This window comes from Myotis yumanensis, unplaced genomic scaffold (genome assembly GCF_028538775.1).
Source record: "Myotis yumanensis isolate MYYU_CA2020_CCGP unplaced genomic scaffold, mMyoYum1.0.hap1 SCAF_12, whole genome shotgun sequence".
NCBI classification, from domain to species: domain Eukaryota; kingdom Metazoa; phylum Chordata; class Mammalia; order Chiroptera; family Vespertilionidae; genus Myotis; species Myotis yumanensis.
The window spans coordinates 59,163,072-59,178,053 of NW_027223763.1; the positions used below are offsets into that span (position 1 = coordinate 59,163,072).

The 14,982-nt window shown below is 40.0% G+C and overlaps 1 protein-coding gene across 1 annotated transcript in view; it reads left to right on the forward strand.

Moving 5' to 3' along the window:
- Positions 1–14,982, forward strand: part of ADAMTSL1 (ADAMTS like 1) — an 876,403-nt gene that overhangs the window by 501,350 nt on the left and 360,071 nt on the right. The window lies entirely within an intron of this gene.

The following is a 14,982-nucleotide window of genomic DNA, read 5'->3' on the forward strand; positions in this document are numbered from 1 at the left end:
GGCGCCAGATGGAACGGAAAAGAGGGAACAGGAAGCGTAGCCATTGCAGAAGTAAACTACAGTATCTCATACAGGCCTGGGTATGTGTGTGTGGATGGATGGGGTGGGGTCAGCTGGGAGGACGGAGAGGTTGGAGGGAGGGAAAATGTTTTCTAGAAATGTTTTTATATGTATAACTATGTTAAAGGAAGGACTGCTGAAGGGTTGATGGCCCAACTATTGAGTTTGGTTCAGGACATGTTGAGTTGAAGGTCATTCAGGTGAGTGGACGTAGAAGCCTGGAGATTGGGGTTGAGGTGTTTTTTGTACATCATCTACAAAGACAAGAGTTCAAGCAAGGAGGAGAGTAGGTAAGATCAGCCAGACAGTAGAGAGCAACGGGGGCCCAAGGACAGGACGTGGAGAATTCTAGCATGTACCAGTGAGGATGAGTAAGAAAAGGCAGGGGCAGAACAGGCCAGGAGTCACTGCCAGAGAGGCCCGGGAAGCACATCCCACAGCAGGGTCCGAGGGAGGGTCATGGGATGTGGTGAATGACAGGGTCCTGATGAATTCCCAAGGAACTGTGTCATTCAAGGGCTAGGGCAGAAGCCAGATTGCAAACCGTTGAGGAGTTTGAGGGCATTAAGGAAGTGTGGGTGCAGTGGACATGGATTAGCCTTTCAAGAGGTTTAGAAGTGAAAGGGAAGGAGGCAGGAGGCAGTGTAACTTCACCACTGACAACGTGGGAGCTAGGAGATAAAAAGTGAGCTTGGTTTTAATAAAAAGAGGAGAAAGTTCTCTCTTCCTAGCAGCTCAAAGAATGCTGATAGCAGCCGTGTGTGAAATTGATTTCTGAGGCCCAGCACCAGAGACAGAGAGGCCGTGAGGCAAATGGGGTAGTAAACCATGATTTAGCACCTTCACTCTCTCTGCTTATTACAAAACAGGCTTTAAAAAAAGACCCCTGTGGTGTGCCTCAGCAATCTTGATATTGTCTGTGGCCAGGATTCACTTTAATAGATTCCTGAGGCATTTCAGTGATTATAACATTGCTTTAAACAGCATCAGTTCACTTTTCTCATTGCTACTAGTAAACTTGATTAATGCGATGCACATAAATATTACTCCTACTGTTAAATAATATTGAATGATTCTGAAAGAATTGTTGTGGAGTTGGTCTGGGACAGGGTCAGGCTAGTGAAAGAAAAAAGATTATTTCTTGCTAAAAACAAAAAGGTGACAGACTTAATAGGCTTGCACATTGAAAGCAAAAATTAAGTTTGATCAGTTCTGAGAGAAACAGTATTTGCTTCTACTTTATCAAGCATTGAGGGTCAGAGAAGGGCTCACCAGAATCACAAGAAAGTATTATATTTCATTTGCTAATGAACATTTAACAACTGGTTTTTGATAATGGCTCCTTGGCATTGTCATTTAATTTACGAATGGATGGAAGATCATGTTACTTCTTATATGTACAATACTGAATGATATTTTTCAAATATGATTTTAAGACGCTGACAGTATAGGAAATTTAGCAAACTCAAAAATATAAATACATTTTATGAACTTGACTGGGAGATAGGAAGAGATGACTGGTACATATGTCTCTCTCTCATCACCAATATTATTTCCTATTGCAATACAACTAGATCTGGGCTATTTACAGCAATGATGAAAAATTATAATTGAGCAAGAAAGATAAAATTTTATGAGAAAACTGAAGTCTTTCTTGTAGTGTTTTAAAATAAGGAACTTATATTACAATCTATGCTGCACAATATTAAAGAAGAAATTGTAGGCTATTATATTTGTGAAATAAAATAATTTAACTAGAGAATTCTTACCTTGATTCCTATAGTTACAGCAAAAGCTATACTACCAAGGGAACTGGCCCTCAAATGTTACTGATAAAGGACTTAATAGTTTGAAAATATACCTAGAAATGTGAATATTTTTTAAAATAGCACCTATCATAATAAAAGGCTAATATGCAAATGGTCATCACACTGTGATGCCATACGACCGATCAACAGGGACCTGAGGCCGTGCCCCCCACCCAGCGCTGGGCTGGGGGACCTGAGGCTGTGCCCCCTGCCTGGTGGAGCTTGACTGGGGTGGGGCTGGCCAGGTCTGGGTCTCGCCCAATGGGGGTGGGGCTGGCCAGGTCTGGTCTCCACCATTTCAAGATGCACGTGGGTGGGCAGGGACTTGACTCTGGGTCCCGCGGTGCACCCCAGACTCTGACAGGAGGGATATTTTCATATACATTTTACTAATTTTCTTTCATCTCTGACACTTCTATTATAGAGAAAGGGCAAATAGCAATATTAAAACATTTCCTCTAATTAATTCCCTTTTAATGTACACTAATTTCATGCACTGGGCCACTAGTAAGTTTTATAAGAACCCTAATAGCAGAGTGTCTGTTTTGGTACAAAAGAAATTATGTCATGGCCCTGGTCAGGTAGTTCAGTTGGTTGGAGCATCATCCTGATCTTGGTGGAAGTGAGGTATCCCTTTCCTCACTGAGTGCTGGGGGTCAGGTCCTTGTGATATCTCAAGAAGAATTTGCTGAGACTCCAACGGGAGTATGAGTGATTTTTATTTGCATGGAATTACATCTCTGCATTTCTAACGTTCCATTTCCCTTCATCCAGTCCTAGAAATGTGCAGCTGGGGATTTACTAGAGCTAGAAGCAAGCCAGCATCCAAAGTCTCCTTTGCATGGTGGAGCTGGTCTGGTACAGCATCAGGCTGGTTCAGTCCATTGTGTGGGTTCCACATGGCTGTGAGCCATGTGGGCAAATGCAGGAGCATGAGAGCTCCACTAGCCAGGAAGGAGTAAAGAGCACAAGAGAGGGAACACCTTTCTTTAGGACAGGGGTGGGGAACATCCAGTCCACAGGTCTTATAAGGCCCATGAAATCATTTGGTCCAGCCCTGCTAAGGCACCAGGGGTGCGTTAATTAAATGTTTGACCACATATATAGGCTAATTTTTAAGTTGATAATTTTGTATGGCCCACAAATTATGTTATAAATATCCAAATGACCCTTGGCAGAAAAAGGGTTCCCCATCCCTGCTTTAGGAGCTTAAATATTCCAAATCTTCCATGCTTGCAGTGGCCATATCTCTTCTGGCCAGTGACTGGTTCCCAGATGTGACTGACACACAAGTATCTTTCCTCTTTTACCCAGACTTTACTGGGCATGTGTCTATTCTCTCCCTGTCCAGTCCCTTGCTCCAGCGATGTGTTGGGACAGGACTGTTGGCTTCCTGGGGAGTGTTAAACTGCAGCTCCGTGCCAAAGTTGCCAAAGGCATGCCTATAATATTTTTCCTTCCCTGTGATAACTGGGCTAGATAGTTGGTTATCGGTCCCATACACCAAAAGGTTGTGGTTTCAATTACCGGACAGACCAGCTACCTATGTAAGGGAGGCAACTGCCCGGTGTTTCTCTCTCACATTGATGTCTCTCTCTCTTACTCTCCCATTCTCTCTCTCTCTCTAAAAATCAATAAAAACATATCCTCAGATGAGGGTTTAAAAAAAAAAGGAAATTATGTCATGAAAATTACTGATATACCTATTAGTATAAACATCATAAGAAGATAAAAACATTCTTCCTTAACATAGGATAGAAAAATAAGCGAATATAGAAATTGAAAACAATCATATAAAGTGAACTTTTATTTATCTCTTGATAAACTTTTGCTTACAAGTATTTGCCATTTTTCAAATATTTAAATAGTACACACTTATCAATAAAAAGTACAGAGTATAATTTAGCATTTTTTTTTTTTTATTCAGAAGTCCCTAGGTAGGATTTGACAGAGCTCCTGGATGCTGGCAATTGTATTAGTAAAGAAAAAGTGTCCTGCCCTAGCCGGTGGATAGAGCGTCAGCCTGGGGACTGAAGAGGGGTCCCAGGTTCGATTCTGGTCAAGGGCACATGCCTGGATTGTGGGCTCGATCCCCAGTAGGGGGTGTGCAGGAGGCAGCCAATCAATAATTCTCTCTCATCATTGATGTTTCTATCTCTCTCTCCCTCTTCCTTCCTCTCTGAAATCAATGAAAATATTTTTTTTTTCAAAAAAGAAGAAAGAAAAAGAGTCCCGATAGAGATTCTTTGTTTCTGGAATTAATTTTTAATTAAACGATTCTTAGAGCTGAAGCAATAGGATCATCTCTACTTGAATTTCACTTAGCAATTGTACAGGTCAACCCTTTCATATTTTAGCACTTTTCTTTTTAAATTAATCGGTACAGCAACCCTATGAGTTAAATCAAGCAAACATTCATGTTTCATTTTGCAGGTTAGAAATTGATATGTTAATATGCTTTCATGAGATAGGATACTTTAGAATCATAGACTTTTTATGACTAGGGATATCTTTGGAAGAAATCAGGCCAAAATTCCTTCTTGTAGACGTGAATGAACTGAGCTACAGGGAACTCAGTGGCCTAAAATCCCATGATGGCCGAGTCCGGATCCCCAGCCTGTGTCCCTGTTTAGAAGTTTTTGCCATTAATATTATGTATGTCCACTTAATGAAACATTTTAAAAGTAAAAGTGCTCACAAAAGAATAGGTTAAACACTAAACATTTGTTGAACAATGATCTCTGTATCAAGCCCATGTTAGCCATCAAGGGTGTAAGGGCTAACCATCGCATAGTCCCTATCTTCCAGCTTGTGTCAATATTTTGCCTCTATTAATTTCTTTTAAACATCAGAGCACTATGATTTGATTTTTTAGATTTCTTTTCACATGGGATCTAATGAAAATATATTCTCACCAGTCCAGAACCCATACTTTAAAACCTGTATCAAAACTTGTTTCTATCAAGTCATTTTTTCCTGATTACTTCTGCTCAACATTAAAGTTTTCTGTGATCTGTGATTATCTGTTCTGTACTTATTTTTTCATCCATGGAAATATGATTTGATAATATTCATCACTTTTTTATTGGTAGGAGTCTATGCCTTTAAGTCAAGCTCCCTTACCCACCTATCTTCATTCCCTCCTAATCGCAGCACACTCATCTCCACAAATCATGCTTTCCAAGTATTGCAGAAGAACTGACTATTGTTTACTCAGTGATGAGGGCTCTTTGGCAGATAGACATCTAGGACGTGGGTTAGGCTAGATTAAGGCAAGATGTGACAGGTTAATAATCATTTTTCAGCTTTAAACATTTCGGCAAATTTAAAGCTGGAATAAAAAGACGTGAATCAGCAGAAATCTGATCTTTTGATCTGATGGATCTGATTAATTTTTTCTCTTCCATTCCCTGCTTATCTGCAATATATATATATATATATATATATATATATATATATATATATATCTGTATGTGTGTGTGTGTATATATATATATTCCCTTTCTGTTTTTAGAGAATCTGAATTCATATGAACTCTTGAGAGTGAAAGCTGACAGCCGTTATGAATTAAACTACAACTTGCCCGAGCCTCCTGCCTCGTGTTAATTATTCATTCGGTGACTATGCACTGAGACTGATTACACATCCGGTGTTCTACAAGGCTCTGAGTACATCTTTGTCACGGCCCCCAAGAAACTCACGGTCCATGCCTCGGATAGATGTGTAAACAAGTAACTTCAGTACAGTGGCTGTCAAATTATAAAACAGCCATGTATATAAAGTCCTAGTTCAAAGTACACAGGAGATGACTTTGCAGCTGCATCTTAAAGCAGGAGCAGGAGTACACAAGTCAAAGACAGTAAAAAGATGTGAGGAAGATGGAGAGGAAGGAAATCTAGGCAACAGCAGGGTCAGGAACAGAATATAGGAGGCCCCCACGCAGGCTCTTTTGCTGAGCAGTACCCCGTCACTGGACATGAGTGATCGGGAGCAGCAGAAATGAATCTAGAACGTTAATTTCAGGGCTGGTTAGGAAGGGTGTTTATGCCACACTAATGATTTGGACATTATCCTCTACTCCATAATTCTTAACCTTTTTTGGAGAATCTGACGAAAGTTATGACTCCTCTTTTCAGAAATATGATAATAACACACATACGCCCAAATGTTGCATACAGTTTCTGAGTCCTCACAGTCCATCTGGAATCCATTACTAGATGCTACCAGCTATAGGGAGTGGAACCATGGAGAGTCTGTTAGGGAGTGGACAGTTGAGCTCTGTATTCTAGAAAGGTAATTGGCAGCAATGTGGAGAACAGACTGGTAGGAGGAGAGACTGGAGGTCAAAATATCAGATGGAAAGCCTATTCTGCAAAATTCCAGGCATGAAATCCTAGAACCAGAATTAAGGCAGTGAAAATAAGAATGGAGAGGATGGGAATGGAAGAGAGAAGCATTTCAAAATGGAGTTGATAAGACTTGGTGTCTGATTAAAGATGGAGGATATTGAGCAGTCAAATATTTTATGTCTCTTCCCCATTAAATTATAAATCCTCTAAACAGCATTGCTGCACCAGGCTGGACTCAGGGGAGTGAGCAGAAGCAGAAACATAAGCATTGAGGTGTTAGACCTTAATATCCATGAGAAAGCAACAAACAGGTCCCTCACAGCGGTTCTCAACCTGTGGGTCGCGACCCCTTTAAATACATCCTGCATATCAGATATTTATGTTACGATTCATAACAGTAGCAAAATTACAGTTATGAAGTAGCAACGAAAATAATTTTATGGTTGGGGGTCACCACAACATGAGGAACTGAATTAAAGGGTTGCGGCATTAAGAAGGTTGAGAACCACTGCAAAGCTGAGGAGAGTGCTTTGGGGTAGCAAGCTCTAGAGCTGATAGACAATCACTAGCAGGCACGGAGAATCCAAGAGGGAGCTGTTAAAAATGATAAACCTAGATGAGAGACCATCATTTCAAAGCAGCAAGTCAACTTTCTGGTTGCCTTTTGTGCCTTTCTTACAAGGCTTTCTGCCCCAGAGCATTTAGCAGGGTATAGACGCTAAAGAAATCTGTTGATTATCAGTGTGAGTCTACACTAGACAAGCATGGTGCTGCTGGGTTACTGGGACTCTTGAAGGTTTGCTTCACATTGATGATGGGAAAGTATTGGGACCAGAATAGATCCTCAAAATGATTTCCTGCCTAACTTCAAAACCTGGAAAATGGTTTCAGTTTGTCAAGCTGTTGCCTACAGCTACAGCTACAGGTTAAAACTAGAGACAGAGATATGGTAATTGAGAGAACTATTGTTTTTTGACAAAATTGATATCCTAGTAAGAAAGAGGGGGGTGGTGATACAGATTAGAACTGGAGAAAAGAAGAAAGTCCCAGAACTTGAAACTACTTGCAAATTACTAGATCTCTCTCCCTCCCCCTGGTCTCTCTCTCTCTCTTTTTGCCTCCCCCACCCTACCACACCCCCATGTGTATTCCATGCCCTATATATGTTTTTGAGAAACAAATAACAAACAAACTTCAAAGCATTTCACCATCTATTATATGCAGGGTTGGGCAAAAGTAGGTTTATAGTTGTTCATATGGAAAATAATACAATAATTAATAAATAATAATATAAGAATAAACTCTGTGGCATATTCACAACTCTGCTCTACCCTGTATTTGTCCAAATCTCTTCACTTTCTTCTAAATGACATACATAGGAGTTATTTCAATTAGACATGAATATTCATGAGAAAGCAACTGTAGGGAGCTCAAAAGTAGAAAGCATCATCCCTTTCCTCACAGTTTGCAATCTAATTGGGAAGATATTTGTTACATGCAACGATAATCCTGGAGAGCGACAAAGTCTTGTTCTAAGTTTCATTTACTCTGTACTAAACCTTGCACATTAATAATGCATGGATGTGACATCAAATGACAGCAGATTAGGCAAAATATTGAGATAGTAAGAGCTAACTTGGGATAAATGATTTTTAAAATTATTACAATTTCTACAGGATACAATTCTATTGCACAATTTTTCTTTGTGAAAGAAGTGGAATTACTGCTTTCAACTTTCTAATTGAGCAGCCCCTAGGTATACGAGTTTGGCTGTTATTATCAAGCAAATGGTTATACTAGAAAAGGAAAATCAGGCTGACAGGCTATTTCTAGTATAAAATGGCTAAATCTTCTAAGATAGATAGCCAGATAATCTATAAGATGTACCCCCACAAGTATGTATATGTATGCACATATATGTATATATGTGTGTATATATGTTTTCATCCAAACTTGGAGTTTGAAATTTCTATCAGAAAAAAAATGCATGGTGATATTTCTATTAATATCCTATTAGTATTACAACAAAGCAGAGTATTTCTATTTGTTAAGAGTATGCTTTTAAAGTAATACGGACAGTGATAGAATATTTTACTATGCCTTTCCCTGAGATAAGCTGACTCAAAATATTTCACAACCAGTTGCAAATTTTCTGAATACTAATCTTTGCTTACATTAGCAATTATTGATTTTAATTCAACTGGCTGTGAAATTGTATTCTGGCGGAGCTCTCCCAAATTGCCCAGAGGTTTCTCAGCACTTTTCCAGATGAGCCATAATCCAGCCTTGCCCTTGGATAGAATGCAAAAAATCAATTTATCATCATTTTGAAATGAAAATCTTACTGAAGCATTTAATATTGAGCAGAGTCAGGTTTTTGTTTTCTAAAAAGTTATGAAGCTGTCTCAATTCCATCTCCAAGTTGTTATTCCTAAGTTGGGAAAGAATTCTGAGGACAAAGTATTTTTTTAAAAGAAAATCAGCAACATTGGTTGTTTTTCTATAAAAAAAAAATCCATGCAATGATAAATACTGTTTAAAATGCAAAGGAAGGTCAAAATTTGAAGCTAGACAGCACAGAAGGTTGTCAGATATGCATAAAAATATGTTTTCACCAGGTACTAGTTATGTGACAGGTGGTGTGTGTGTGTACATGTGTGTATGTGTGTGCATTTGCAACATGAGTAGAGAGAGAAAATAATTAACACTAACATGCCAGAAACTACCACATGTACTTTATATACATTCTCTCGGTTAACCTTCATAATCACCGTGGTAAGAGAGGTATCAATGTTCCCATTTTACAGATGAAGAAACTGACTCGAAGAGATTGGACAATGTGCCTAAGTCAAGTTCACTAGAATATGACTAGCAAGACTGTCTGACTCCCAAATCTGTGCTCTTTCTCCTGCACCATGATGCAGGTGGTTCAACTTCTGTGAGCCGCAATTCTCTTATTTGTAAAGTCGGGGGGTGGCGGGGGCGAGATTTCTAACTTGGCATGGCTCATTGTGAGTATTAAATATGATCATTTGTGTAAATTCTGGCATACTTCCTGGCACATAGATACTGAGTAAATCCCAGCATTTTCCCCTCATCACCAATCCTCCAGGCTTCGGTGCAACGTAGGTGCCCTAACAGGAATGTGAAAGGGTTGTGCTTGTGTGTGTGTGTGTGTGTGTGTGTGTGTGTACACACACACACACACAGTGAAAGGAAAAGGAAGACAGGTACCCAAAAGGCCTTCTGTGCCCAGATAGCTCTTACACCGTGTTACGGGATTGACTTTTCTCCTCAGTAGCAAGGGACAGCTTCAGGCAGTGGCCTCTGAAAGACCGTGCGCTGTGTCACTGGCAGTTCATCATATTCCCCAGCAGTGCAGCTGTGATAAGAACCAGATGATCCGAATTTCCTCAGCAAAGCCAGCAGCACATATCTGGGAAGGCTCATGCCTCAGTATCCACACACTCTGCTCTTTAAGAAAGTACATCAAAAAGCTAATGGACTTTTACAAGAGCCCAGTTACTGCTTAACGTCTGTAAGCTCTCAGGAGCAGGGAATCACAACCCCTACCACGTACAGTTGGCGGTGGAACCAGTATTCCACGTTGTTATAGAAGCCAAGGATTAGATAAGATTTATAGAGACCTGATGTGTAGGGGAGCTAAAAATGGCATCTGCAAATTCATTTCCAAAGCTTGGTCCATGGACAGGATGTTTCTGGGTATAGATTTCTCCACTTTGCATGGGCACACCACAGGAAACACGGTTCTCTCATCACTGGAGGGCTCGCCCCTCGTTTTAATTTAGAGGTGTGTGACATCCATTTTATACCGTCACATGCACAGCTCCAGATGGCTTACGCTGAATGCTGTCTGTCTGGGAGGAGAGAAAAGCCAGGGACTCAAGTGCCTTCTTGCTGATCTTGAAACAGTAAGAACTGTTCTTTGCCTCTTCCTGTAACGCATTTTGCTACCTTTGAGGACCTGTCCATGTCTGAAAAACACTTTGCTTATAATAGAACTTCATCTGTTGTATGATTTCAATTTTACAAAACCTATCATCCATTTCCTCAGCACCTACTTTCGTTTTCATTTAGTTCCATGTATCCTGACCTCTTGTTATAACATTTGGAAAAAATATTTTCCAAGAGCTCTGTGTATGTGTGTGGGGGAGCAAATATAACTCTAGAGTCTTTTTATTGCTAATTTGTGCTTCATCCTACAACATCTTTCATAAGTCCTTGATAACCTGTCCAGGTTCCAGGGAAAGCGGTTTCTGGATAAAGTGGTTCAGGGGAGGTCATTCTAAGGTTAAGTGTCTGCTGGGCAGTGTGATGCAGAGAAACTATTGCTTCATGTGATTACTCAGTGTTTAACTACTTGTAGCTGTCAGGCTTGAAGCTGATCACCTGAGACTTGGTTGCTACATTTGGCCCTGAAATCAACCACAAAACTATCAGCTGAAAACCACATTTAGATAAGCCAGTAATGGCGAGGAAATGACACCGTTCTGAGGTTGATGGATTTAGAGAAGCTCTTTTAATTTTCTTCTGATATTCCTAGGAGGTTATTTAATGGTCTATGGCCACAATCTGTAGGCATACCTCAGAGATATTGCTGGTTCCACTCCAGGCCACCGCAATAAAGAGTGTATGGCAATAAAGCAAGTCGTAATCTTTTTGTGTGTGAAGGGTTTTGTCTTCCACTTGCAAAAACACGCCTGTGACGTGCAATAAAGCAGAGCACCATAAAATGAGGCATGCCTGTACATTGCATGCAATTGGCATTGACTGAGGTGTAGAGCCACTTAACTGACCAGGAGCAATGATGGATGGAACTGGGGAGTGGATTGATGAGTTTTTAACAAGTAGTTGATTTAAAAGTCATCATCAGTACTATATTCAAAGGTCATCATGTGGCACCAAAGATTTAGAAATAGCTAGACTTTTTTGAAATTGAATAACTGCAGTATGTTAGAAAACCTTAAAATTTTAAGCTCAAAAGGAATCATCACTGCTTTTAGGCAACTCATGATCTATTGCTTATTTCCCTCTGCTTCAGTTTCTCTTGCTAGATGCAATTCAAAATTTGTACTTTTTAAAACTGCTACCGTGGAACGAAGAGGACGGCACAGTCCAAAGTAAGAGAGAAATAAGCACAGGTCCCACCTGAAGCGGGCACAGACATTGTGTCTGTGGAAGGCCCCCTGCAAAACTGTAATAAGCAAATACTTTTACGTCTTAAATGACCTGCAAGGCATTGCTGAAATGCCATTTTGGATTATAGATGTAAAAAGCTAGCACAGTGAAAGATGAGGAAAATCACTTTATATTTTCTAACATTGAACATGGATTCAGTTGAAATGAATCATTCGTTTCAGCTTGAGAAATAGGCCCATGACCGGCTTCTGGGATACCGTGCAGTCTCTTAATGAGAAATGTGCGCACTGGGTATGTCTAGTTGTGCTGAAACTTGTCTTGTGATGAGGGAAGATGTTTAGGCAGTGAGATCTCACCTTCGTGCTCTTTAAACAAGGCACGTGAAAAAGATCCAGCAACTTCCACACAGAGTATGAAACAATTTGCTTCTCTAGAAAAACAAAATCTCAATTCTACATTATTTCCTAAATATCTTATCCACAGAGCAGCCAAAGAGAAACCTCCCCAAGATTTGGCAATCTAGTGTTCTTATCTCACATGGGAATGGAGTTCACATGGGAATGTCTCATGTGGATTGTTTTATGTTTTTGTTTTGCAGTTGTAGTAATTGGACAGTACCACTCATCTTGGTCATTTTAATTATTTCATGAATCCTAGCATTTGTGATGTTGGTTTTTATCTCAGTCATATTTAATTTTAATAAAATGAAGGAAACTGGATTGTATAAGGTATGTTTGTCACACAAATAGTTACTGATCAGGCAAGTACCCTCTCAACAGAGCCATCTTCCAATCACACAGAGCAAGCAACAGGAGAGTCAGGAGATGCAACGCAAACTTTTTTAATATCTGAGGAATGATTTAATGGGTGTATGGAGAAGAGGCTTGGTATACTTCAATGGCCAAAAGCTTTCTTTGCCTCACTACTTAATTAAGCTCTGGAAACAGAGTACCCCACATTGCCATGATTAGAGACTGATTTTATTAATCCTAAACCTCAATAAATACTTCCTTTAGGAAAGGACAGGCTTTGCAATAACCGGTGTGTTTCTGCTACCCATTCTATGCCACCTCAAACTCCTGGCAGGTCAGATTTCCAGGCCAAGCAACGTGGCAGGTCTCTGGGAGGTTCTGCTGTGGGAAAGTCAGGATTTTCAGAGATGATCCCTTAAGCGTACAGTGTCTCAACTGAACTCAGAAAAAAGAAGAAAAACACGTGTACCTTCCCAGTATACCTCCTAGAGCCTTTCCGAGCCCAAATATGTTTATAAATGATGTTAATAAGTAATGTTAAATAATAATAGCATCCAGTGCTTGTACAGTGTTTATTATTTAGTCCCTATGAGCTTTTTAAAATATATGTATGTATTTGCTTTTTTATTTTGGTATAATATGCATAACATGAAATTTACTATTTTGATCATTTGTGCATAGTTCAGTGGCATAAAGTACATTCACATTATCGTGCAAACATCAAGACCTCCTAGCTCCAGAATTATTTTCATCTTCTCAAACTGAAACTCTATATCCATCTCCTTTCCTGCCTTTCTCCAGCCCCTAGCAACCACCATTCTAATTTCTGTCTCTATGAATTTGACTGCTCTAAGGTACCTCTTATAAGTGGAATCGTATCATATTTGTCCTTTTGTGTTGGGCTTATTTTCACTTAGCATAATGTCCACAAAACTTCAGTCATGTTATAGCATGTGTCAGAGTCTCCTTCCTTTTTAAGGCTGAATAATATTCCAGTTTATGTTTATACCACAATTTATTTATTCACTCATCTACCCATGGACATTTGGGTTGCTTCCACGTTATGTGCTTTTCATATATTTTTTAAATGTGCCTTTATTATTGAGAGTATTACAGATGTCCCCCATTTTTGCCCCATTACCCTCCCCCACCTGGCTCCTGCACCACCCCAGGCCTTTAAGGCACTATTGTCTGTGTCCATAGGTTATGCATCTATGCATATAAATACATATCAACTATTTTAGTCCTCATAATGTGTCAGTGACGTGGGGATCTTTATTATCCCCATCTGATGATTTAGAAATAACTGAATCATGAGGAGATCTCAGTCAGGATTCTCTGGAGCAGTATTCCTCCCCAGGCTGAGCAGGCCCACACTCCCTGCTCTCAACCACTATCTACCCCATTGCCCTGGAAATGACTTAATAATCTAAATAAAGCACATGCCAGTTAACCAACCCTTGATACAGCACCCTAAGGCCATGTTTCTGGCTTAATTTGTACCAGGTTTAAAACTTACAAGAAGTCATCAACTTGGCCCCTAAGCCCCACAGCAACTGATTTAGTTTTCTGGGGAGGAGAGGATATTCTTTGTTTTTCCAGAGGCCCCTCCTGCATGGATAACATAATCCTAAGTACGACTAGGTAGGGCATGCGAAAGTAATTTAAACATGCTAATAAGAGCTACCATCTATGAGCCTACTATGTGCTGGTGATGTTGGCTTACATCATGTCAAGTTTTCAAGTGCTTTGTGAGCAGTTACCTTTCTGTCGCCCCCTGTCCGATGCTTTCCCAGTATTCCACACTGCCTATGCTCTCTCTTCAGGGAGAAAACGGAACATGAAATTGCCATATTGCCTGACATGCACATTTTCTTAATGGTTTGGTGTTTACAAATATAGTCTTGAAATTTTAATATTTGTCTTATGTATGTCTTTGATTGACATGAGCAGATACCACCTTTAATGTTTAAATATCACATTTGGTTTATTCAGTAAAATGATTTGGCCACAATTTACATTAGCTATTTGTAGAACTGTTGCTGTGGATTGAATTGAGTCCTGCCCCACCCCCTCATATGTTGAAGTCTCAATACAATAATATTTGGAGATGGGTTCTATGGGTGGTAATTAGGGTTAGCTGAGGTCATGAGGGCGGGGCCCTCATGATGGGATTAGTGCCCTTATCAGAGGAGACACTGGTGAGTTTGCTCACACTCTCTCCATGCTAACACAAAGTGGAGATCCTGTGAGCACACAGTGAGAAGTCAGCCATCTACAACCCACAGAGAGAGCTCTCACCAGGGACTAACCATGCTGGCACCCTCATCCTGGGCTTTTATCTCCCCAGACTGTGACAAAATTATTTTCTGTTGTTTTTAAGCTACCCAGGCTAATATTTTGTTATTATAACCCAGAAGACTAACATAACTATGTAAATACATATATGACATATTCTCAATTTATAAAAACATGGTAATCACAGGTAATATTTATGATTGCTCTACTCTGGAACTAGTCCTAAGCTAAGTTCATTTAGCTAATCCTCCTATAGGGTGTGTGTGTGTGCATGCATGGGAGGTAGTGTAGTTATAACATTATCACCATTTTATAGAAAGAGAAGTTGAAGTGTAAGGAGGTTCAAGGACACACAGTAAAAACCAGAATCCGTATCCAAACCAGACAGTTTTAACTCCAGAGCCTGTTCTATTAACCATAGCGCAGATTTTATCCTTGACTCTTCTGTGTATGAAACGCGAAGCACAACAGGAGGCCTGTACGTAACGACTTTCCTGACAGCAGATGCAGTTTCCATGAGGAAGCTTGTCAGTAACAAGTGTGTCGATCTATCTA